This window comes from Acanthopagrus latus, chromosome 21, assembly GCF_904848185.1.
Source record: "Acanthopagrus latus isolate v.2019 chromosome 21, fAcaLat1.1, whole genome shotgun sequence".
NCBI lineage: Eukaryota > Metazoa > Chordata > Actinopteri > Spariformes > Sparidae > Acanthopagrus > Acanthopagrus latus.
Window position 1 is genome coordinate 18,412,545 of NC_051059.1, and position 27,729 is coordinate 18,440,273.

Sequence of the window (27,729 nt, forward strand, 5' to 3'; positions counted from 1 at the left end):
ATCTACTTAAGTGCTTCAGCTGAGTACAGTTTATAGGTACAAATACTTCAGATGATAATAACAAAGTAATGAAACAACTTATTATATTTTGGTACTGTTAACAGCCAGACCGGCTACAATTGTTTTGAGATACTGATGAAAAAGTTAGTCTAGTGCCCTTCTGGGATCATTTAGTGGTGGCTTAAATGCTCACAGCATTGTATCCAGTTCATTATTCTGCAAGATAGCTGTACCCCTGCTTCCTACACAGTCTGCTCCACTGTGTTTCCTTTGCTGCTACACCTGAAAAGCAGATATTCAAAACAAAACCAAAAGAAAAAACTTAAAGGGAGAAATCTTCCCCTCCTTTCGTCTCCCTGTTGTTAGCGATGCCACCTGAAACCCTGCTCTCACTCTCGCTCCTCTTTTTTTTTTTTTGTGCCGGGAATAAAGTGACAACGCTTTCAAAGGGCTGCTTGATTAGGCAGAGTGCAGCAGTCGCTGGGCCCCGCGGCTGTTGTCAGGCTCGTCTCTGCACCACTGCCTCTGCTGGTGAGATTTATCCTGTTTGTTTTGGTACAGTAGCAAACATGTTTCCCTTTCTGAGCAGATATGCACCTTCACTCCCTCGAAAGAAAAACATTTTCGCAGGAGGAGAAGAAGAGAAGGCACTGAGGCAGGAACCTGTTTCGTGGAAGGATTTTCTTTTTTTTTCTTCTTTTTTTTTACTGGCAGGCAGTACATAACACATTTGGTGTTCCTTTATCTGCTCCGCTTTGAAGGCGCTTCCACACCTTTATTTATGTGAACATTGATTCATACAGTAACACCTGCCACATGATTATACAGCACAAGCACAAAAATGCAACCATGGCTACACATCCTTCTCAAAAATCCCAGGTAAGACGGTGGTACTGCGAGTTATTATGCTGTGAGTTTCAGGCGTATTCACACATGGATATATGTTGTGACTGAATATCTTCTACAAGCGTGTGAGTGTATCCCTCTGTGAGTGCTTGTTTTGCCTTATATTCATTCATATCCACGCATAATATCGTTGTGTATATAGCATTTTGCTCACTGCAGGCAAACATTACTCTGGATAAAGCGGGATGCTCAGATAAAACCTGAATCCATAGTTTCATGCTTGTCACCTTCTCCCGTGACAACAGGTAATTAAAGTAATGTTTGAATTGTTGAGCTTCACTCGCTGTGGATGGTTGCCGGGAAGCCTGGTGTCTATTTAAATCAGACAGACATACATACATAAAAGGCACACCAGCTAGCAAGGCATGATATCAATGTGCTCACACAGCTTATTTTGATGCAGAAGAATACTAACGTGGTTTGAAAGGTGTTCTTCTCCATGTGTTGGATGTTTTGTACAGACTTGTTTTGTATTGGCACTGTCAACCAGGACGGTTGCAACGCGACAAGCCAAGTAACATTTCTCTTCTTCTCATTTGCAAAAGGACGGAAACACAACAACACACAATGAATGTGTCTTTCAAAAAAAATGGATATTATAAGACTGTACTAAGTGAATATATCAAAAGGAGACCTATCCTCCAGTGTTTGTATATGTTATTTTGTATGTTACTCCTTTCTCCCACAGAAAACTCTGCTCATGAAACGCCTCTTCAGTAGTCCCCCCTTTAATCCTGTGACTTTGTGACATCACACTTTGTCACTGTGTCACACATTTGTATACTTTATGCCTAGCGGGCTAGCTCGGCACGTGATATTTGATTTAGCACAACTGCTCTCGTGTTATTGGCTGTGTTGGCTTCTGGCATGTGCTGTATCTCAGTATTCAGGAGGGGGGCCTTAAAGAGACAGGAGCTAAAACAGAGTGTTTCAGAGGAGGGGGCTTATAATGTTGCAGCACTGGACAGTATGAGAAAACTGATGTGTTTTTTGAGCATTAAAATATGTAAACCTATTCTACCAGTGACCCAAACGTAAATGATGTACCTGAAAATGAGCATAATGTGTCTACTTTAAGAATACTACGGTACAAGGCAGGACATAATTCACTGAAAATGGGGACAGAACATGTATTAACTGAGTCTGTCTGCTTTCCAAATGGATTCACATTCTTCAGAGGAATGTCGCATGTTATCGACTGAGGCTGAATTCAGCGAGGGGAACGTTAATCTACCTTCCATATCTGCCATTCTGTGCATTTTTATAATGACACAGATTTGGGGGGCTGATAAGAAGAGAATAGATCATCTAAGGTAACTTGTTTTACTTGTGGCAGTTGTTCCTAACAGAGAATGCCTCAAGAGAGACCATCTGTCCAGGCCTCCTCTCCCATTCCTGATAATCATTAAAACACAGTGTGCCGTGCGCAGCGTGAGAACTCCCTATGATTCATATCACACCCAGCTAGCGTCTCTCATTAATGGTGCCACTGCGGTCATTGATGTTGCACTGGCCCGGGTTGCCTTTCGGGCAAAGCGCCTGCCTGCTTACTGCAGGGGTTCAACAAGCAGTTGAAAATGAAGTACTGTTTCCATCCAATGGCGCACTGATGAAAATGAATGAGAGTCACTTTAATATCTGGCCTGCTCCAGGAAGGAGAGCTGGCACTTAGCATGAAGCATAAAAGGAGAAGGTGCATTGCCTCTTTGCATGCATTCACAAATCAGGGCAAAGTGTGATGGACTGAGAGAGGGAAGGAAAGAAGACAGCCTTATTGCTTTATGTGGCTGATCTTGCAAGGCTGACAGTCTGTGTCCACAGAGTGTGAATTTGTTATGGCACAGAAAGCTTAGCAGCTGCTCGACGCTAATTATGGGCCTCAGGTGAGTTGGCAGCTGATGCTTTCTCAGACACCTGAACAACGCAAGTCAGAGTAAAGTCATCATCAGAGTACTGGAGGAGAACTTATTTAAACCAGCTTTAAATGCAAACATGTATCATCCCACAGCAAAATAAAAGACTGGGCTTACTGTCACTTTTTCTGTGCTGTACATCTTTATCAGTGTGTAACCATGGTTACAAGGTTGTTTTAGCTCCATGCTGCAAAAATATTCATGTTGACAGATCAAATTTATTTCCCATTGAGTCCTCTTTCTGCTTTAATGAAAAAAAGGTGTCACCTCTCACCTCATCAGATCAGTTTTTTTTTCCATCTTTGAAATATTAAGATTAGATCTCATTTCTTGTCCGAATACCATTAAAGTAACAAAATTGTGACAAAGAAAATTTCCAAAATGTGTCCCAAAACACAACATGCATGCACAATTGCAAATGCAAAAAGCGGGTGTGAAAACAAAAACAAGAATGCAGGTCTATCCTCATGTCACACCTGTTGCGTAGGCCGGTGCCACCAAGAATGATGACTGGCACCACCACATGTCAGGATGAAAATGTTCACTGAAAAGACAGAATTTTATGGTGATAGCAGACGTCACCCGTACATCTGCCAATGAGTCTACAGAGCTACAGGGCCGCGTTACAAAAGGAGCGTGGGCAAGCATAACATCAAACCACATACAACAAAAGGGGAGACCTTCCCTCGACAATAAACGCAAAACACAAATTCCATTGCATGGACTACTGCAGCACAAGAAGATCATTTAATGATGCATCACAATCTATTATTATCTGTAAAACTGAAGAGTACAAAATATCCCCTAGCTCAGGCTAACTAGTCACATGCTGCTATTTACCTTTACGTGACTTGACATCCGACCAATGCTGCTTCGGTCGGTTCACACAAATTCAAACCGGATGAAGCGACACTGTACCAGCAAAACTGGAAACATACCCAGTTTACCCATTTGATATAACATTTATTTCATCAGAATCCGACAGGTGTAGTCTGTCACCAAGACAAAAAACATGAAATACAGAGACATTTGTTGTTGCTCACCTCAGATACATGGCAGGTACTGATCGTCAGCCAATGTGATGCTACGTAATTAGCCCATTGCCAGAGTGTTGCAGTCTATTAGTTATATTATTGCATGATGTTCGTAGGGGTAGGTTTTGGGAGTTTTTACATTCGGCGTACCAAAGACAAAGGTGGATTTCGCCACATCGTTTGGCACATCATGTTCCCCTGAGGCTGAAGTTTTCGCTCTGGCAAGGCAAACACAAGTACAAAACATCATGCACTGACCACAATTTCAAACCATTTCGTCAACTCATTTTCTGTTGCTACCAAATGAATGGAACCTGACAGAGCAGTGCGTGTGAGCAGAACAAAACACATAATTGCTTATTTGCTCTCAAAATTGCGTAGAGTCAAATAAATTGCATATGCCGAAAACCGTAATAAGCTTTCTAATCGAGTATGACCTTTCCTGTGTGGGTGTATGTTTTTTGTCTGTGTGAAAGAGAACAGAGGAAAAGACGGAGAGAGAGAGAGAGAGAGAGAGAGAGAAAGAGAGGAGAAAGAAGTAATGCTGTTTTGTATCCGCTACCCTGTTGCCCTGTGGCGATGACATGGTCTGGAGGAGTTTCTCCATTAGTACGCACTGACCTAATGTAATAAACATCCAGGGCTGATTCCTCCCAGAGCATGGGTACTTTATCACAGATGATAAACCCTGTTCTGGTAAGGCTAGCGGGGAGGGCTAGAGGAGGAGGGGCGAGTAGGTCTAGGAGGGATGCTTGGAGGGTGAGCACAGCCATTACAAAGGGCAGAGACGGGCTGTCAAGCCTTTGCGTCAACCTCAACCCCCCCTTCTCTCGCTCTGTCTGCATTCTGCTTCAGTTGTCAGGAAAATTGGCAAGCAGTGGGAATGAAAAAAGCGGATCAAGTTGAGCAAGCTCCCAACTCAGAGGCCATGCTCAGGCGCTGGAAAAGAAAAGAAAAGTCAAGGTCCTCCCACTTGACAAAACAAGTGGAGAGGGAAAAGAAAAGAAGAAACACACAGGTTATTTTTAGACCAGCCTTTACAGCTGTGAATATTTTATATGGCAACACAAAAGTTGTCAGTTTTGACTGTGCTGGCATCAAAATCAGAGCAACTCATGACCATAAAAGGAATCATGAAACATGACGAGGGTGGATTACAATACAGTTCCTGTGGCGAGAAGTTAAACTCTCTTGCAGACAGCTATGTTCTGTTCAGATGGACTGATATTGACCAGGGGTGGGTGATTCTGTTAGGTCCCTTGAGCAGCTAAAATTCACAGTAAACCATCCTCTACATGAATGCTAAATGAGCTGTTAACAATTATCACACTGCTCATCTCTCCTTTGTGCCTCTCGCTCTACCAGCTGAGGCTGCGATACAAAGTGTGTGGTATCTGTCAGGAAGGGAAGGTGTTTATCTTACATGGGATTTTGCCAGTATGTGCACAAGGAGAAAAGAGGTTTAAGCTCACAAACCTGAGGCACAGTCTGAACTTTACTCACACACACACACACGCACACACACCCCTTCTCTCATTCTTTGAGCACTGTATCAATAAAAAAACACTGTTGCCTTGTGCTGCTAAAGCCTGACCCTTAGTCATATAAAAACTAGCCAGGTGGGCTCAGTGTAAAAGCAAAGGAGGATTTTGTGTCTCAGTGTTGCTACAGCAACACTGAGCTTTAGTGATTAGTGATTAATAAACCTCCCACAGTGTGCTCTCATTTATCAGACAGCTAGTGAGAACCGTGGGAACCTCTGCGATTTGGTAAAGTACTGGGCTCCTACTGGTGTATTTTCACTCGTGCTGTGTTAACTTACCTTGAGTCCACTCACAGGAAGACATTAAATATACAGCTTATTGACTTATGTAACACACAGCTCCTCGGCTGTTTTGATTTTTAGCTGTCAGGGTTACTTCAATGCCGTACTTACAGCTTTGTTTCAGCGCGAACAGATAAAATGATTCCTCCTAACATTTGAAAGTGGGGGAAATTGTTAGTACCACCACCAAGAGGGGCATGATTCCAGCCAATTTCTTTTGACTGGTTGGTTGGTTGGATTGCTGGGTGATGGGGATTGGATGGTTGGTTGGTTGGTTGAATGGATTGCAGGTTGGTTGGTTGGTTGGTTGGTTGGTCAGCAGGATGAACAGTTTCAATGAAAATTAGATTGGCCCAGAACAGACCCCAAAATGTTTATATGCCAATCTGAAAAAAGAGATGAATTCTGGATTGCTTTTTCTCACTTTCTTTAACACTACAAGTTTGTGAGCAATTTTTAACATATTTTCCAATTTCTCAACTAATAATCCAATGGTCTTGATTAAAAAAAGGCAGTATTTATCTGTGAGAACAATTTGATATGGATCTTTGCAAAAATCTGGATCTGGCCGGATTAAACCTAAGCTTGATTGCATTGAAGGGACGTGTTGGGCCTTTTATGCTCACATCATTCTTGTTCATATTACTGTAATGTGTTAAAAGAAAAAAGAAAAACAGGCCTGGAACAAAGGTGATTACATTAGTAGGTTTGTCTAAAGTGAGCTCAGATATATTTAGGAGCATGCCTCTCTGTACAGTGACGTTTCAGTGAAATGTTGGAGATCGAGCTGACAACTGCTGACAGAGAGCCCGGAACTGAAAGTGGACTAAAACACATAACATACAAGCACTTAAGGTGTGCACTCAAGGACCATGAGGCGTGCAGGTAAGATTGTTACAATTCACAATAACGGTAACACTTGTAAAGTGTTCTATTGGCACTTCTACCTTCATATTTTTGTTCACTCACATGTTACTGTCTATTCTATATTTTTACTGTGGTATTTTGCTTGTCATTGTCTGCTCTTTATATTATTATTATTATTATTATTATTATTATTATTATTATTATTATTATTATTATTATTATTATTATTATTATATTATTTTTGTAACACTTGTTGTTTAGGACCTACAGGTACAGACCACACCAAATTCCTTGTATGTAAAAACTTACTTGGCAATAAAAATGATTCTGATTCTGATTAACTGATGGCATCTGATAAATGCCAAGGATGTCTTGGTTTCACTCAGTTCTGTCTTTCCAAAAGAGGCCGTAATGGTTTGTATTATTCCTGGTGAGAGCCGGGCTGCGTAATTAGAGTAGGATGGTGCCAGGTAATACATTGTGGTAAACCCATTAGGAGCCATTGGTAACTGCTTGTCTGATAGGGGGCCAATGCCCTGGAGGAGTTCACTCCTAATGGGATTGGCTGAGTTTTCTCAACCCCCATGCGCATGTGCTTGCTGTTGTACTGCATGTGTGCAGCCAACACAAGCAAAGGACAGCCTTGAACTTTTGCTCCTTTAAATACACGGCAAGCAGATAGTGAGGGAGATTAGGAGGACCGAAAGATGTAATTAAATGGATTGCCATGGAGGCAAAAAGTAGTAGCAAAGGATGTTCAGGTCTGAGAAGGCTGTGCGTGTGTTTGTGAATGCGTGCACAGCTGTGAGGATTTGTTGCCCCTGAAAGGATAATAAAATCCAGTAATATAATCAGCGATTAAAAGTTCTCTCAAGTTACCCCGTGTCTGTACATTAAGACACAGACAAAAAGGCCATTTATACCTTAGAAAATTAAGCAAGAACTCAGTTGTATACTTACTTGTACAATTTTGTCTACAATTTTAAATTGCACCAAGAAAATAGCCTTACACCTTAGTTGACACAGAGCCAGATGAAACACAGCCAAGTTTAGAAGAGGCAACAAAAATGTTATTTACGCTCGCCTGTGTGTGTTCATTTGGTAACACTTTATGTGTATAGTTCACCAATGGAAAGTCAACAGAGTATCTGTAACATTTCAACAGCTTAACCGACACTTTGAGAGTTTCACTATCAGGACTGGTGGCAATATCAAAAAGGCAAGTGCAAATGCAACTACAGTGTTCAGTGCAGAGTGAAATCCACCTCAGGAGGTTGTTTGAGACAAATATTAGCTCAATGTTTAAAAGCAGCTTGACAAAAAAAACAAAACAAAACAAAAAAAAAACTTTTGTCCAGCTCATTGATCATATATCTGTTCATGCTAGTTTAGGAATAGTGATAGATAGATAGAAGGATGTTACCTACTGTAGCTTCGTCTGGTGTGTTCCAACATCCTCAAGACTGGTATCCAATAGCCAATCAGAGTTCTGATCTGATACATGTGGACAAGTGTAAACAGACGGAAGGGTGAGAACGGCACAATGTCAGATTCAAACTCAAACTCGAGCTATAAGAATGATAAGAGTTTACAGCATTACTACAGTTTTACAAATTGCTATAACACCGTATTTACAAAGTCAGTACATTAGACAGTCTACATCATCTATAAAGCTCTCAAAATCTGCCACTACATGGAAACAGAGAAACTACTGCTGACACTATCATAATAAAGTCTGACAGTGTGATTACACATTATTAGTTAGACTGCCATGACAGATTATGTCTTCTAAACTTAGAACTTCATAACAGACTAACAAACTTGGCATTACAAGTAACTAATCAACCAAATGACACTGAATCACAACAGTCATAATCATTCATAGAGTTTAATTGATGTTCCTGTCAGTGTGTTGATGTTATGACAGCGTTATAGCAGCTGTGTGCATGTCCCTTCAGATGAAGTGCTGCCCAACAGCTCGGTGCTAAAAACAGCTAAAGGCTCCCTGTGCCAGACTTTTTACTGCAATTCCAACAACTCTGACGCCATGCCGAGAGAGACGGGTGCACTTCCTGCTGATGTATTTGAATTTCCATACATCTTCTGACAAATCCTGGGGGATACAGGCCATTAGGAACCTAGGCTAAAGGTACTATACATGAATGCTAAATGAGCTGTTAAATAAAATCACCCTCCTCGTATTTCCTATCTGGGGAGCTTGGCACGCCCTGTCCTACAGTGACATATTGCTACAGCCTTGCTGTCTATGTTGTGCATACATTACTTCTTTATGCTCTAGTGATCAATCGGTCATGCTTTATGTATAAAGTGATAGAATTATGGATGAAAATGTGTGTTATACATGTTAAAATGTAACTTTCTCATGTGTTAATTTACATTTATACTAGTGCAGACCCTTTCAAAACAGGCTGTTCAAAAAAGGTTGATTACTGGGGCTGAGGTATTGCTGCTTGTTGAGAAAAGCTAAATCAAACAAAACCACACCTGACACTATGCTTCCGTGGGTACTGGGCAATATACACCTGACATGACTTATTTGCATCCCCCAGCAGAGCTTACATGTATGCATCAATTGCGATGTTGGGCACAGATTATCTAGAATTGTGAGGGGTTTACTGATCCAGTGTTAAGCCTCCTGAACTGCTGGCAGACTCACTAGGGCCACCCCGATAATATCAAACATGTCTGATATTCTAAGACTCAAAATTTCGACTATTACGTCTGTATTTTCCAAGCCAGACCACAACAAACAATGCTCGAGGCATCCTGTAGCAGCTGACACTGCTGCCAAGCAAAGGTAAAAATTGTTGCCCTTGAGGCTCACGCTAGCTAACGTACAGCTGTTAAAGGAAACTTTAAATCTCACATCCAGTTCTCGCTGAAGAACAGAAAACCTGTGTTGACATCCTCTCCACACTCATCCAGAGGTGTTTAACCTACTGCTTTTGATTTTTTTTTTAATCACTGCAATGCAGAACTGCAGCTGGTTGTTTGCACCAGGCTAATCTCGGATGTGACCCATGAGATCACGTGAGAGGGATCACATGGGGTAGTGTATTGCTCCCTCTGCTATGACTACCTTATCTGTACTGTGTGTGATGCGCTATCATTTCAAAATCTTGTAATGTGTGCATGTTTAAGATTAGAGAGAAGAAAAACAACCCGATTTCAAAACGGGGGTCCAGATTTTAAGTCTGCAGAGTCAAGAAGCCAAAGCGCTGGAGCCACAACCCTACTGCTGCACAGAGCAGTGTGTGCTGTTTGTTCAGTATTGTTTTGTCTCATGTTTAAACTGCACTTGCAAATTCAACACTGCACTTCTTTGAGCCAAGTGTGAAGTGGACCGGATGAACTACTCTCAAGAGAACAACATGCAGACAGACTGCAGATTTCTTTCTTTATAGTTTCTATACTTTAAAGCCAATTACTCTAGATGACGTCTCATTCATGTGTTCATTCATTTTCACATCATAATTTTAGTTCATATGAGAAAACATCCACGTGACACATCACATGTAAAAATGTGGAAATGCACATCTAAATAAGCAAATTTCATGTGTTTTCATGTGCGGTGCATTGCTTCTTCATTTGGAAATTCTAATCCACAAGTGAAAAAAGCCTATCGCGAATGAAATCGTGCAATACATGTGTGAAAAATGTCAAACTTGCATGTAAAACTTTTGTTCAAGTGTGACAATAGCCAACTGAATGTGAGAATATTTAATTCAGTATTTGATGCTTTACTTAACTTAGTTGATCCCTTTGATTTGTATTTTATCAGAGCTGTCTATTTGTACTTTGAATCTCCGTATCATTTTTAAATGAAGGTCACCCTCAACTATCACTACAAGGACCTTAAATAAGAGGTTGAAACCCTCACCCTAACCCCTAACCAAGTAGAAAAATGTACACGTTAAAAGACAAATTTCAACCTTCAAAGAAGATGCATGTTTTTTCATTTCTTTTTTCCAAAGCCACAGAGAACGTCTTTCACCGCCCGCTGCTCGTTTATTATTACTGTTTATGTGTTTTTATATATAAATATGAAAGGAATATGGATTTAGCCCTGCTCATGACTTTTTTAGCAGAAACATTTCAAAAGAAGAAAAATGTTTTTGAAGACTTCTGCAACATGAAACTCCTCATAAAAGTGCTGTGAATCTGAGAGACATCGGCCAAACTTCTGAACGAACAGACACCTCTGGTTTAGGTTGCAAAAAAAAAATGCAAAAAATGCGAAGCTGCCTGTGTTTTTCATTGTGCTAGGTGTCAGTTGCTGAACATCAATAATTAAAGGTTTATGAAAACGACCTTTGGCGTGATTAGACTTTCACAGTGCTGATGCGATCTCCAGTGACTTTTACTCAATGCTGTTCTCAACTTTGAAAGGCCGCTCTCGAAGCTTGAAAGTGGGAATTCGAGCTAACTTGGCCTTGAACTTAATACTCGCTCTCTCTCTCTCTCCCTCTCTCTCCATCTCTCGCTGGCTCTCGGCCTCCCTCCCTACGTCTACCCATCTAACCACACATCAAAGCGCAGACTGTTAAAGCCCTGTGGTGAGCGCTCCAGAGGCTCGGCGTAGTGCACATCCACCGAGGTGTCTGCATGTGAGAGAAGTTTAGAGAATCACCGGGACTTTCAACAACTTAAAATCTTGTGTAAGTGGGATTATCATTTCTGATTCTCTTTTATATCCCCGAGTTTGACAGCGCTGTTGGCCTAATACCAATCAAAACAACCGATTGTTGAGTTGGCGGATAGCTTTATTCTCCAGGCGGTATCTCAGCCTACAAAAGGAAACTGGACTGGCAGAATTTCCGCAGGATAAAGCTATTCAGACACTGGAGCCAGGGAGTGCAGGTTAATCATAGCCAGGTTTATATGATTATATTTGCAAAGGATGTTAATAAAACATTTTTGCCTTCACTTCACATTGGTGGCTTGTCTTTTGATGATGAGCGATGCACATTCCTGCATTCTGCACAGTGTATTCAGAAAGAGCTGCAATACACTGAAATAAACAAAAATATTTTATTTTCCCTCTCGCCCCCTGTCCGTAACCAATCTCTGCTTATAGCGATTCATAAAGCGTTTTGATGGAAAAGGACCTCATGACAATTGCATATCAAAATTGCGCACAGATACAAGTAACCGGAAGGCATCAGAACACGGTGTAAGAAACGTATAGTAATCAGGCAACGGATGAGGAAAGATTTTCTTTCTGCTACAGATTTCAGAGCCAGGCTGATAATGAATACGTCTACCTGCACTCGGAAAATGTTATACTGCTCATTTCAAGGAGGATGACTATCATCATACAGCGCACAGCATCCAATTAACAGCTTCATGCTTTAATATTTGATATTATTATTTGTTATTGTAATTGTCTAGATATGGTGGGTGTGAAAATATACAGTGTACGGGTAAAACAAGCAAAGCAAGGGAGACATTAAAGTCCTCATGTGTGCCTCGAGGCCTGCATAATCTCCAACTCCTGAAACATTCCTTTAATCGCATTTCATAAGCATTGTTATGCTAACCAAACAACAACGAGGGACAAGAGAAGACGAAACGTATTCCCCGTGCACATCTGTTTATGACGCATTTGATAAATGTAAAAAAACCTGACCATATGGACACATAATAACACCTACAGTCACATTTCTCTGCCCTTTTGCAACTGTAACTCTTGTATAGCATATGCAACACGTCCTCGATTGTAAATGACTCAACGGGACGATTTTCAGCGTTTGCGAAAAACGACACGTATCATTGTTCCCAAAACAACACGACCAAACACAGAGGGTGCCTTTATTGCTCTCAAGCTGTATGTTTCTGGCAGAGCAACGTGGATGACAATGCAGTCGAGCGCGTTTGTTGTGTGAGGGGGCTGAGTGTCTGGGAGAAGTACCAGCACGCTGCCACCATCACAGACAATTACATGGTGTTTGGGAGCACTATAGTCAGTTGTAAAGTGTTTGGACGAGCATAGATTGCTGAATAATAGTCAGGCTACTCAAGGCTGTGTATTGTGTTGGCGAAGAGGAGGAGAAATATTTTAAGTTTATGTATATGCAGCCGTTACTATGATGCCCATCCATCTCCACCGCTTATCCTGGGTGGACTCGCAGTGGCAGCAGGGTTAGCAGGATATTTTGGACATTCTTATCCCCAGCAACACTTCCTAGCTCTTCATCCTGAATCCCCGAGGCATTCCCAGGCCAGATGAGATGCATAAACACTCCAGCGATTTCTGGGTCTACCTCAGGGTCCACTCCCTGTTGGTTGTGCCCCTCCAAAGGGAGGCGGCAAGGAGGCATCCTAATCAGATACCCAAACCACCTCAGCTGGCTCCTTTTCGATGAGACGGAGCAGCAACTCTACTCCTTTTCGGATGGCCAGGCTTCTCACTCCATTTCTGAGCCCAGCCACCCTACAGAGGGAAACTAATTTCCCAGATTGTATCCGCGATTCTCTTTCTTTTGGTCACTACCCACAGCTCAGGTGAAGTTTGGTCCAGTAAATTGAAAGCTTTGCCGTCCATCTCAGCTCACTCTTCACTACAAGCATCCAGCCTGTCCACCTCACACTCCACTTTCCTGTCACTCTTGAACAAGACCCCAAGATACTTGAGCTCCTTCGCTCGGGGGCTTTGATGGCTTCCTGCATTGTTCACAGCAGAGCTGGTCCGAACTGTGTGAAGCTAGTTACAAGGTACATGACATGCCGAAGTCATAACCAGAGAGGTCTCCTCTAGCATGTACCCTACCCTTGTGGAGTAGGACAGCATGCACAACCGCGTGATCAAAAGTCATTCATGGGGAAGAAGTGGTACGACTCTGAAAACATGGAGTGTGAATCAGAGGAGGGCATGTGATCTACTCTGCCATGAGGCCAGGCTGAGTAGATCATTGGGTTGTAGTTTGATGGTAGTCAGAACTGTGTACTCTGGATTTAAACAATCATCAAGTATTATTTGTACCTTATGATAGCTTTTACAGAGCAATATCTTTTACATATTTATCGAATTGTAGAGATCTTAGAAGAAATTATTGTTTAGATATTCAAAGCACATTTCGACTTATTCATTGGGTCCTAACAAAACTTTCTGTGTGCTCTAAAAAAGCTCGTGCCTGCTGACCTACACATATCAACTTGTTTTGCTGCATTTGTAGAGAAAAACATCAGTCAGTTGACTGCATTTTGCCTGCATCTTTAGATGGCCGAAAATAGCCAAAAACATTCCTAAAATCTTCAGAATGCTCTTCAGACTTTCAAAAGCCCCTGGGAGTGGATTATATTTTTAGTAATAAGAGATATGTTTTCTGTTCCTGAGCAGCAACAAAAGGTACATTATATCAAAGACACTACGAGCGACCGCGGTTGTTATGTATTTTTCATGTGGTTTATCTTGGGCTCCTGTCTAAAAGCTGAGGGGCGCTGCTCTCGCAGTGACCAGCAGCAGGTTTTTCAGAGTGTTTTACTGCGGTGAGTCTTCTGTGTTATCGATGTTTTGTTGCTTCCCACTGTAAGGAGAAAAAAAGTGCCTTCAAAGGATAACAGCAGTGTGAAGTGAAAAGAATGACTTTAAAGCATTTCATTACCTTGACATTTCAATATAATCTCTTGTAAATGTTGAATGAGTGATGATTAAAAGGTTTCCGCTACATCAAAACACAATTAAGTTACAGCTAAAATAGAATTCACTTCAGTTAGTTTACATGTCAAAATCAAGCTCTGCATCAGAAAGACATCTCTGCTAAAGTTTCCAAAGGTTCCAAAAAGTTCCAAGGTTCACTTAATTTCACAAGGCTTGTACAAGGAAATGTAAGGTGTAGCGCCCTTTTGCTTCTCAAGAAAAAAAACATACATTGTTGTGGGTTCAGGAGTGTCAAAGCCTTATGAAAGAAGCTGCTTCGCAGTCTGCTGATGGATACTTATGTATCAATTTGCAAGATTGTTGATCCTGACGTGAGCTCTCGTTTTGTTCATAATGCGGCTGATAACGGTGGCATCGTCCCCGCACACTGTGTGAAGAGGAGGGGGCTGAGCACACAGCCCTGGGCAGCTCCTGTGTTGACCACTAAAGCAGAGGAGGTGTGACTGCCAATCCGAACTGTCTGGGGTCAGTTTGTGAGGAAGTCCAATGCCCAGTTACAGAGTGTGGTACTCAAACTCAAGAGTGTTAAGTTTTACAATCAGTTTTTCAATCAGTTATAATGGGGACAAGTATCATTTTTGACTCGACGTCCTAATTATGGCTGTTTGCAATCTTGTTTTCTCAAGATTACAACTTAATTTTCTATTTGCTCTCGATCTCAATATAAAAAGTAACTGTCTGTGTGTGTGTGTGTGTGTGTGTGTGTGTGTGTGTGTGTGTGTGTGTGTGTGCATTCAAAACCACAAAACCACTTTCCTCTCATAATTACGTCGTCAACGATTCCCTTTTTCACCTCACAAATTTGAGAATTTAGGACATATTATGCAACGTATCCCAATTTCCCTGCAGGGAGTGTTAAAGTTGAATCTAATTTAGTCGTAGAGGGGTAGATGATTCTGGAAATGATGTGTATAACAACAAAACTTTAATTCACAGTCCTCAATCAACATGCATTAACCCCCGGTGTTTTTGTGTAGAGCAGTTTAACTCACAAATTGTTGACATTTAATGCTCTGGTTACAACACTAGCTACAAAATAAATTATTAAGTTGTGAGCATTAACAAAACAATGAAGAGATATAAAAATGGAGACATAAAATACTGTACATCACTAAGCAGAAAGTCAGAGAACAGTCTGTTAAAAAAAAAAAAAGTCAGAACAGTATAATCCCTGCTCATTAGTTCACTACATTAAGTCTCTCCATAAGCCAAAAGTATCACCTCAGACACTTTTCAATTGAAAATCTTTTTTTTTTCTAATGCTCTCTCTTGCTTCTCTTACTGAAGACAGACATTTGTTTGCATAATTTATTTCCTATAATAATTTCCTATTCATAGGCAGCATATTGGCAGGAGTGTTTCCTCCTCTGTCATCTTCAGATATCACCACTAACGATGTGTTTCACTTCTTGATTGAATTGACAGTTTTTATTTGAATTTATCTGAAACTGCCAGGTGTGTCCACATATGTGTTTACCGCTTCGTGTGTTTTTACCAATCATGCAAAACTCGGCTTCCACTTCAGTGACCGAGGAGATACAGTTCTGTCACTTATGCATAATAACAATTCAGTTCATGAGGCACAGATGTTTTTTTCCTCAATATTCTCCCTCTTTGATGTCAGGTATTGGACAGGGTGAAATGATAGCTTTTACCAAAAACAAGATCTGACTGGAGATGTGTTTGTCATGAGTCAGCATAGATAGAGTTTGCCAGCCTTAGCAACCAAATCACTGACACAGAGGACAATGTTTTCATAAAATAAATTTATATATATATATATATATATATATATATATATATATATATATATATATATATATATATATATATATATATATATATATATATATATATATATATATATAAAAATGTATTTATTTATTTATCCTTTTACCCAAAAAACAGATTGTGTATATATATTTATATTGTATAGTTATATTTTCTGCTTTTTAAAATAGTTTATATTGTTAATTTGTTATATTTTCTATTCTTTAAATAGTTTATATTGTTAATTTGTTATATTTTCACTTAATAGTTATTTGATGCATGCACCAATATCACCACAACAAATTCCTCGTATGTGTAACATCGTACTTGGCAGTAAAGCTTTTTCTGATTCTGATTCTGATTCTATATTTTCTCTTTTGCCTTCAGCTAAAGAACGCATTGTGTTTACTGCAGAATTAATTAGCCTCTAAAGTTAAAATTAAAAACTGTATGAAGGCACTTTTCTCAAGTGTTTAAAATGTAAGAGAAAATGAAATGGATGCATTCTGTCGTTTGCTACATATTTGCATTTGAATTTCAAAGGTGATGATTTAAATAAGGGGTGACAAATACGCAGAATCACATCAGCTTTTGTGCGAGCTCATGTTCATCACGTTCTCAAATTCCTTATCCTGCGAAAGCTCTGAAAATATGGCTCATGTGAGAAAGAGAAATTCTTGCTGTCCGTTTCCCACATTTAATGCAGATAAATACCCCCAGAATGCAAAAAGAATCAAAACGAAATCCAGGTACAGTAGGCAGGTGCCCATCTTTTCCCACAGTGATAATTCTTCACTTCATCCACATCAGAGCGCCGCCTCAGGGGACGAGGATGGGAAAACACAGACAGAGCTTGTGTAGTTTTTTTCGTGATCGGTAGAGAGGACCTGAAACTGGCACATCAATCATGGCCATTTTTTTTTTTTTTTTCTCTTTTTGTGCACCAAAACAAAGCAGTAAATCACATTGTTACCTTCTTATGAAAGACACATTTCACACTTGCATACAAACAAACCACAAGGAAAAATCACCAGCAGCTTCTGTCTAAAAAATGGCATTTTTAAATTTGTCAGTTCAATGCAGAGAGCTTCATCCAATTAGCAATATTAAAAGAGTAGATTTAACATCATGTTAAATAATCAATCAATATGTTTAGATTGAAAGATTATTGATGATCCAGAACTGAGAGGTAGCCTGTCTTGTTTGTCTGAAATATTAAAAAGGTGCAATATGCAGTAATTAGCCATGCAGCTAGCCATCCGGACCGTGAGCTTGGTGCACAAATGGGGTGTTGGTGTTTACAACACTAGCACAGGAGCTTTGGACCAAGACAGACTGGGGCTAACTGGTTAGTATGCTAGCTTCAGTTGATATCTCTTCAGCACAACACACAGAGCTTAAAACATCAGTTTTGTTATTCACATTCTGCTGATAAATTTAGTTAATATTGTTTTCAACTGAAATTCTTTAAGTAGCTAGTGTCTTAGAGATGCCGTATGCAAGAATTTTATCCAGTTTAAACAAATAGGGGGAGAAATGCTGCTAACTGTGGCTGCCATTAGCTAATTAGCTCAGCTAGCTACACAGTTAGCAGTTGTATTAGCAGACCCTGCCTACACTGTGAGTTCAGAGCATTGGAAGATTGTTGGTTCAAAGCAACTCGGGGCTAGCTGGTTAGCATGCTAACTTATGTATATATCTCTGTAATAAAATAGATCTTTGACATGTGGTTGAAACTTTGATTTTTTTCCCCCATTATCATCATTATTATTAAACTGAAATTCTCACATACTGCACCTTTAACTACTGCTGGGTTAAGAACTGTCAGTAGTTTCTAATCAATACCATGAATAGCCAACTATGAATTATCAGCACTTTTGAACTACCTAATCATATATTAATATTAATAAACAATGGCAAGTACAACACTAATGTGATGCTTTAATAAATGTGGACTGAATTAGTGAATTTTCCTATAAAACTAGCTGACAATAGACAACCTGTTTCTCGTAGCCACATACCGGTTTGTTGACATCCATGTCCTCCGGTAGCTAGATCGAACTAGTCAATCCGTCGAGCGTGTGCTCAACAGGCTTGCCAGGCTATTGTAAGGCTCATGGCTCATGACAGCTGTAACATGGACATGTACATTATGAACAGAAAAACGAAAATGCAGGAATACGTTTCTGTCTCCGCCAGTGAGGGAGTAAGCGCATGCTTGACGGATTGACTAGTTTGGTCTAGCTACCGGAAGACACATATGTCAACAAAGTGGTATGTAGCTCCTTGCACAAACACACTGTTTTCACTACTTTTTTATTCATTTTGAGTCCTACCCGCTACAGTGCTGTGTTGTAAGGTGTTTGCTGATGTTGCATAACTTTTGGGGTGAGATATGGAGCATGTTAAGATGCTTAACACACAGTGTAAAGTTCTGACCCTATGTCAATGCTAACTTTCCATTCACAGAGCCCTGTAATGGTTGGACCAAATGTGTTCGCGTCTTCGGTACTGTAAAGCCAAGGGTAGCTTGAGCAATGAAGCTGTATGATTAAATCGACCGAATTTATCATTAAAAAGTAAATGTTGATGTAATGGCTCTTGAATGATCATGCATAAGAGCGAAATCTCACGTGAAGATGCACGCTCGATTTATGACATACTTTTTTTCCTTCATGATAAACTATATGAATGAATTGACTTGCACTCGCATCATTTTTCTTCTGCTACCTCCCACTTCACATTGATGGCAACTGCTGCTGTAGTTACTTTTTTTGTATGAAGCAATACTTGAAATACACATGAAATTACAATAGTTTCACGTTACCTCATCAGTGGAAATGCTTCTTTCCTCTCTCTTATTTAAGTGGTGTTGATCATTTCTTCACAGAAATTTGGAAAAAACACACGCAGTGTTTTCGGAGTTGTTTCTACGGAAATAGAACACAATCCAATTATCAAGAAAAATACCACTCTGGCGGAAGTTGAAATGTTGTCTGTTCATACAAGTTCACAGCTGGTTACAGTCGTACCTTTTCCCATTTATCTGTCAAATCTAAGAAGCTTGGGGACTCGGATCTAGCAATTAGAGTTTTTTTGCACTTTTTCTTTAGCAAAGAGAAAAAGCACTTTACGAATTCCCCATCACCCTCAAGTTGACAGCATGATCTGTTGTGCTTCTACACTAAACTCATCAGCACCTATGATGTTATTATTTCTGTGACAGCCGGCAAATGCATGAGTTATCTGATTCTTGTTTCTACATGATTCTATTCATGTAGAAACAAGATGAGCTTGTGATAAAACGTGTTACAATCACATCTTGTTTGTTACTATGCAGACACAAATACAGGCCTGGACTTCAAATTAAATCAAAACAATCTCACTCACAATGTTGCTCAGTAAAATTTAATTACGCCTTTTCCTCAAATCAGCCCTTATTTTTATTGTATAATACTTCATAAGCAACAGCTTGCAGATACTGTGATTCTCTCAAATAAAACATCCACGTTCTGCTGCAAAAGATGGATATCTAGAAAGAATATTATATAACAGGAATTGCACTGCAAGGGTACGGCATTCATTTAGAGATAAAGCTTTAATTCCTTTGTGCTGCACACACACATACCGTGAGTCTGACACAATAAAATACAGGCTGTGTTAAGAATTTCAGCCACTTCTTTCATTTCTCCGCAAAAACTGAAATCGAATTATATTTTCTTTTTACATTTCTAAGATTTTCAAGCATCCATTCATTGCACTAATCATAAAAGAAAAAAAAATTAGAAATCTATTTCACCATTCCCAAGGATTAGTCTTGAATAAGAGCTTCAACCGGCTTTCACTGCTTCCTTAGATTTCCATCCACGTCCCAATCAGAGCCGTGGACATCATCAGCACTGATTCAAGGATAATTGTTCCATATAGTCATCTCTGACTACTGGTTGTACAGACCAGTGGTTTAATATCTAATCAATCTGAATGAATTATGAGCTCCCGTCAGCTCTATTACAAATACAGACTTGACCATTACATTTTTAATTAACCCCGAGTACAACATATTGGAGAGCTGTCCCAGATGTCGCCGTGTATAACACTGGGTAATAGAATGAAATGGCTTCACATATTTCACACAGTGAATCTGAAATCATATTGGAACGTGAATGTCTTTGGCCAGACGAGAGCAGAGTTTGTACTACTTATCAAGTGATTAAGGCAATCTCTTTATTCGACTCCAGTTTCCATGGCGACGTGGCTTGATTTGACGAGCACAATGTGTGTATCTCCGGTGTGCATGTGAGAATATGTTTATGTGCATGCTCTTTAATTTGAACAAAAGTCTAAAAGCAGGAAAGAGACACAGCTGAAAGTAAACCCCAAAAGATTTTCTTTGTGGAGAAAAAGGCACATCCTCTATGCTGGCAACCAGAAGCATATAAAGAACAAATCAAAAACCCTTTTGATGTTAAAGGCAGCATGTCGACTCTAAAGAGGGAGAGTTTGTTCGACCATTTATGAAAAACACTTTAATTGATTGAAACTAAAGAAAATCTGAATCACTCAAACGATGTAAATGGCCAGAGGCGATGTATAGTGTCTGGAAAGCCAGATGTGATTTTAAGTGATAGAGATTTTCAGCGCTGCACAAACAAAAAACAACTTGGAAAGCTGCGGGGAGGAGAGTTTCACCAGAGGCAAGTCTTGTTTGATGAATAATGCAGCCGTCTATGATCAACAAAATTGCAGAAATTCTTACAGTACATGTTTGCACATGTTTCTCAGTCTTGCTGTTGATGTGCAAGTCCAGAGCGTGTGCGAAATGTCCACTATTTTTGCTCGCGGGGGAAACAAAATAGTTGGAGCAACATCAGTCCAGCACAAGACAATTATAGCCTCCAGCATCCACAATTAAAATAGAGAATCAACACCTCTGCGGCCGCGCTAACAAACACGGATTAATGTCAGTTTCAAGAAGAAAACATTTATTATGAAGCTGTGGTTTAAGGAGGAAAAAGGGGAAATTAGTATTGTTTTTGCAAAATGTGTTTGCTGTATGTTTCCGTCCATGATTGTTTGTTGGTTGGTCAGCAGGCTTACAGCTAGCATACGGACACATTTCTGCTAAACCTGGATTTAGGATGAGTGTCAGCCCAGAACAGACCCAAGGAACCCTACTGGTGCAGATCTGGATAAAGGGATGTATCCAGAAACCTGTTGAATTCATACTCACAGCCAATAGGGGGCAGCATATGACCAGAGTTTCTGGTAACTGCCGCTAACAGTAGCTGCTGTTAGCTAGTTAACTCAGTTAACAGCGCGGCTAGCAAAGGACCTTTAGACTAGGACAGGCCAGGGCGAGCTGGTCAGCATGTTATCTTCAGTCGACATCTATGCAACAAATTAAAAAACATCATGATTATTTCTATTATATTATTATTTCTTCACATTCTGTTGATAATTATGGTTAATTTGTGATTTCTTTTTTTTAACTGAAACTTACATATAGCACCTTTAATATTCCAAAACATTTTCAGACTTTTTCTTCATTTCTTTGGGAATAATGCATGGATCATAACGAAAATGGTTCTAACTATGAGTGAGTACAATTTAATGCAGATCTAAATATGAATCTAGATCGAACAGCTTTAAAAATGTTTAATTTGGGCTTGATTGAAGCCTTTGTCATCAATGAACACACCTAAAAGTAAAGCATGTTTTCTTACTGGATATACACAGCAATGCAGACTCTCTCTCCCTCTGTCTAAAACACACACACACACACACACACACACACACACACACACACACACACACACACACACACACACACACACAAACATACTGTATATGCACATAAATGCATGGCTCAAAGACTGAGAGAAAGAGGGTTTGGGGACTGCCTGAGGAGCTACTAAATTCGCCTGATCCTAATTGCACTGTCCTGCTGGGGAGAAAATGTACATCATTATGGCCATTAGTTATAATCATAGCCGATTTAGGCCAGAGCTAGCATGCACGGAGGCCAGCCCATATCAACTAATGTGGGCTCATGCGTTTGAGCTGGTTATTCAACCGCTGTCAACATGTGACGAGCAGAAGCTCCTTGGCCACATTCATCCAGTGATGTGACCGTCTGCTGTGACTTCTCTGCTCCCATATGGGATTGCATCGTGCAGAAATGGCATTGTTTCATGGAACAAAGTGATTTATGACGAGGGATGATTGGTAGATGGCTGCCACGTGTCACAGGTTAATGACCATGTATGATGGATAGTGACAAAGCTGGGTCGAATTTCCGGAGCTTAGAGTTCCTTTGAAGAGAGAGGCTTTTGGGGCCTTAACTTCTGTCCATACTGACGTGTACAACCATAAAGTATATATTTTTCTTTATCGGAGTCAGGTGTTATCTGCAAAAATCACATGCTGGCTTTAGTTGCCACAAAAGAGCCTGGACTAATCCTCTCAGCACATCCCTCCTCCCCTGTACATCTATTATACTCTTCTCTCAGGGTATACACACTGCAGCAACAGAGCAGCACAGGTCATCTGCAGTTCAGTCTGCAATTAACTCCTTGCAATTAATTGCTGATTTCAGAGGAAAAAAACTGTTAAAAATAAGGCACACTGTGGAATTTGGAGGGCTATGGTTTGATTGGCTTTCATGGTGGCTTAGGCTGAAACGCATCATGCATAATGGCTAACACTGTGCATTAGTATGCCATTAGGTCTCCTTTTGCATATGAGGATGAGTATGCATTTGGCAGGAATATGTAATCAAATATGCCTTGTGTGCTTGAATTACTGTGGAGTAAGGGGGCTCCTATTGTATTATTCGTCCAGGTTGCCCATTAGTTATCCTCGACTTTCATACAAATTAATTTAGCCTCCAGCAACCCAGAGGAAGCTGTAGCTATTCAGTATGCATTGCCTGCCGAATTACCACTGTACAGTTTGTGTACAAGCACGGGTCAGAAGTGTAGGTCAATTACAACCTCTGGTGTCAAAGTGTCATAAAGCCCTGGGTGAACCTGGGTTTGATCTCCAGAGGCGTGGGTGGGGTAGGGCGGGAAAAAAGGGGAGCTGGCTGACACAGCCAGGACCGTGATCTGAAAAAGAGAATTAGGCTTCTTTGTCTACGGGATTGGAAAAGACTTTGAGAAAGAGCCATCTCCTTACAATTAGCTCAAGGTCTGAGTCTTTTTTTTTTTTTCTAACCAGAGGAAGAAAGGACACTGTTGATTAATTTAGACAAAAAGAGTTTGTGGCCTATGAACCATTTTAGAAAATGACATGGAAGAAACTAATCACAGAAAATCCAGCAGCCTGAAAGACAAGAGAATAGAGATGACAGGCTAATTAGTTTGGCTCCAGCCTGGTGCAAGATAGAAAAAGTACTGATGCTGTGCTGTGAACCGGGGTGTAATGATGAGAGAGCTGGAGTGTGTGGCCCTGAGACCCAGAAGTTTTTCGGAAAGGCGTGGGAGGAAAGGCAGCCCCTGCTCTCCCCCATGACTTGACAATGTTGGTTTCACCATCTGATATCTGACATAATGAGCAGAAGTACGTGTGCGCGTGTTTCGTTTGTGCTCGTGCGCAGGGTAGTAATTTTCTGGTGAGCACAGATTGGGAAGGTGGTAATAAATGGGAAGGAGAAACTGAGCGCTCCGTCTGCTGCTCGGCACTACAACTTCCCCCTGTCAACAATCCCTAATCACTGGAGACAGGCCCTATTAAAAGGACACAGACTGAGATGTCCAGCCCTCACCGGAGCCCCCTCTGCGTGCAAATCATTACTCTCCGTGTGTTAAATAAAGAGATAGCTGCCCCCCCTCTCTTGTCAGCACAGGTCATTAGCCAGTGTAAATATGTTATGCTGTGACATTTAGGCTAAGGGATTGGGAGTAATGTAAAAACAAATTTAAAACTCTGGTAATTAGGGGAAAAGAGGATTGTGGGGGAAATTAGATGAAAATGATCAAATAAATTTATGTTTTCCTGTTCAACAGAGAGAGGAGGGAACAACTTAATTTAAAACCAACCTTCAGGAATCTTTCTAATGAATTTGCGTTGAGGGTCCGGGATCAAATTCACAGAAGGTCGAAAAGGGATTCAAGTAAATTATTTAATTTCTCGGAGTAGGCTCCAGTTATGATTTATTAACATTCACTATTTACTATTTATTATTTTGTGACATACATTGCTACAATTTAATCATAACAACTGGTGGACATTCATTTAGAGTAAAGAGGTTTGCATGTGGGTGCTAATCATACACTGGTACAGACATTTCTAGCCACTGGTGGACTCAGGGGGGTTGCAGGGGGTGCGATTGTCCCCTATGTTAAAAAAGTGATGTTTTGGATGCGACTGTGGTGGATAAAACATGATTAAGTGCCCTCTGGGACGCCTTTCCGCTGAAGAAAATGTGGTGAAGAGCCCTCTCTTCACAACAAATCCATCACAACTGTCTGCGTGCTGGTGCCCCATCGCATACAGCTCGTGCCCTTCTTTATTGTTTTCCGGCCCTGCCTGTCAAACGTCCTGAGTCCGCCGCTGCGTCGGGAAACTTTCATTCTGTGCTGCTTATTTTAATATTTTAGTGAATAACATGGCAAAAGACGATAAATATTTTACTGACTACAGGATCGCTGAGGTTTGTCTTGACATGAAGTACAAGTGACAGCTCACTGCCTTGATCATCGTGTCACAGTTAAAAAATGTGGATCTCAACCCATTTAGACCGAATAATGTACTAATGACTTTCGGTGTTATGGGAAGAAGTGGAAATATAGCTTTAATATTTCCAGCACACCACATGCACTTACTTTATTTTAGGTTAGAGAAAATACTGTTTTTCTTACGGACATATTGCACTGTTTTGGTTTTTTTTTTAATTTGCAGAACATAGAGTGGGAGACAGCAGGGGACCGAGCCAGATAAAAAATGAAAGGAAAAATATGTTATGATTACTTTCCCAAAGTTCTAGTTAAACTGGGAGTTAAAGATGTAGTAATCAGTCATTCAGGCTGTATCACACATACCCCTGACTGCTTCACAGCATACTGCCGATGGCATGCAATTGTGTTAAAAGGGAGGCTGAAAGCGAAATGGAAATAACATATCTCTAGAGTCTGTCATTTAATAATCGAGAAAATATACAGAGCTGGAAAGCGACACATAGAAAAGTACTCTACAATGCAACATCTTCCTCGTTAAAGGTGTCATACGCAAGGATTGGGCACTGGTTGAACGAATACTCCAAACAAATTGATTGCAGCATATCATGAGAAAATTGGGGAGTCCACCCCTACCATGAGTAACATAGTCCCTAGCTACCCAATGTCAGCATAAACAGCGGTTTTATTATCAGCAGAGAAGAAATGCTGCGAGAACAACATCAGACTTCATCCCTTTTTCACGCGCTGAGAGCTGTCTCCAGCTGTGGGAGGCAACACCAGAGTTAACGCTGCTTTTCTTCCATTTCTATCACTTCTTTTCTTTGCAGCTAAAAGTGTTTTTTTTTTTCGCTGGGGGTGAATGGTAGTGGTGGTGATAATGATTTTGGCTTGCAAAGAGCTTCAGCCATCACTGCATTTACTGTTACATTCACCAACTACTGTATTTTTTAAAGGGTCTAACCAGGGGCAGTAACTTCCACATGATTATGGTGACCCTGCTCAACTCCTGGCTAATCCAAAACTGGGCAAAGAGGCGGCTGTTATCTGCTGTATTTAGGCGTCAGTTACAAAAGGGGACTGTCAGGACCTTGTTGGAGATACGCACTTTACTGAGTCTCTGCTGTAATGTTAATATGGTGTTCTATGGGGACTGATTCGCTCTTAGATCCAGCCTCAAGTCGCTGTTCAAATGACTACAAATTTAGGCGCTTCTACAATGTCCTCTTCTTTTAACCTCTAAGCTAGCCACTCAATTGGACTTAGGGGAGACTGGACAATACAGTGACTCACCATCGTCTCTTGAGGTACGTACATAATTATTGCAAGAAAGGACGGGCTGGGCGAGCTCATTAGCATGCTAGTAGATCTCTCTGCAGTTCAGTACAAAGACATCTTTAACATAACATTTTCAACACTGTTATTTCTTCACATTCTCTTGATAAATTCCAATAATTTTTGATTATTTTTTAAACAAACATTCTCACATTTGGTTAATTTAGCGATGAAACACACTACTGTGGAAAAAGTGAAGATACAATTAATGTCTGTCAGAAGTATTAATCTCCATGTAGATATCACCACTGTTTTGAGTTAAACAAGATAGAGTTTGTGATCTGCAACTCCTGCAAGGTTTGCAGTTTGTACGTCCACACAGACAGTTTCAAACAGTACTCATGAGCTAATGCATAAAAATATAAAAAAGCAGAAATATCAAAATAGATATTTGAGTGACTGAATCAACGAAGAATCAAGGTGGGGTTTGTGTCGGTCGATACCAGATGGAGTCTCCTCTCTCGGTCAAGTCCTCCATTTAATCTAGATAGCTTTTACTCCAGGTTAATGTGTGCCGTTGAATGTGAGAGCTTATTGGGTTGTGTGTAAGTGGATTTGGCTGCGACGATGACCAAAGCTCAGCACCAGAGACCTCTCAGACAACACATTTGGGCCCCTGAGAAAGCCAGCTCCGACCGCCTGTCAACTTAAAAGCCATTAAAAACAAACAGCACGGTGAGAGATGCAGGGCGAATATTGACTTGTACTCTACCCAGGGGATTGCAGAGCGGGAGGAAATAAAGGAATGTCAAAGAAATCTGTAGAGGGGAGACGCAGGTTGTTTTCCAGTACCTGAAATACTTTGGTGGGTTTGCAAGACAAGACTTTTGGAGAAAAATAGTAATGATACAATAGTTTCCCCTCGGAGAGCAACCTGGAAATGTCGTGGTCATTACAGCTTGTGGTAACGGAAACTCTTGTGCATTGTGGTGCCAGGGATTTTGTCTATTTCATTACCTTGACGCTTTACCGTCCCACGCCTTATCTTCTCTTGTCCCATGCACCATCCATCATATCCTTTTAATGTTAGCTTTGCGGGATAAGCAATTTAGAAGGACAAAAAGGGCAGCCTGTGTTAATTCTGCAAAGCTCCAAACTTTTAATTAGGACAAGCTACGAAACAACAACATTAACAATGGAATACAAAACAATAAAAGGGTAATTATCGTGAAGCCATACTCTGGCGGCCAAGAACACCATAAAACTAATTACCAATGTCTGACAGCAGATGGTTTGGGGGTGGCAAGTAAAACCGGGAAGGTATATGAACATCAGAGGGTGTGCGTGGAAAAAAAAAAAAAACAGGAAGAGTTGCTGATTCCAAACAGAGGCGTATTTATAGTTCTCCTGAGTCGTTACTGCAACAATGCGTTTGGAGTGACAGAAAATCAAAATGATTGACAGTTTCTCTTTAGAAGTCAATTAAGGGACTGGGCTGGCAGGATGTACAGGCGGTGCTCACAGGAAACACTATCCTACGATTCTGGGGAGGAGGGAATAACAAGCTGCTTCCTCATGGACCTAATATTCCACTAATAATCAAAATCATAACTAAGACCTTGTGGAGTATTAAATAATGTGAGAGTCTCTTGACATCTGAGCCTTTCTTGACCACAGATACGCATGTATTTTAATCATACATAAATGCATGGATACGATATAACCTTGCATGGCAACCTTTGTCACCAAGGTATGAATGTGTATGTAAATAGATGAATGCGAC

General features: G+C 40.5%; 1 long non-coding RNA gene across 4 annotated transcripts in view; it reads right to left on the reverse strand.

The window, feature by feature from the left end:
* The window catches only part of LOC119011692, a 94,680-nt gene that overhangs the window by 36,466 nt on the left and 30,485 nt on the right, over window positions 1-27,729 (reverse strand). For all 4 annotated transcript variants that reach the window (XR_005072250.1, XR_005072252.1, XR_005072249.1 and 1 more), the window contains exons 3-4: window positions 18,824-18,926; window positions 7,973-8,039 (exon numbers count right to left, since the gene is read on the reverse strand). This is a non-coding gene — a long non-coding RNA (uncharacterized LOC119011692). The remainder of the gene's footprint in view (window positions 1-7,972; window positions 8,040-18,823; window positions 18,927-27,729) is intronic.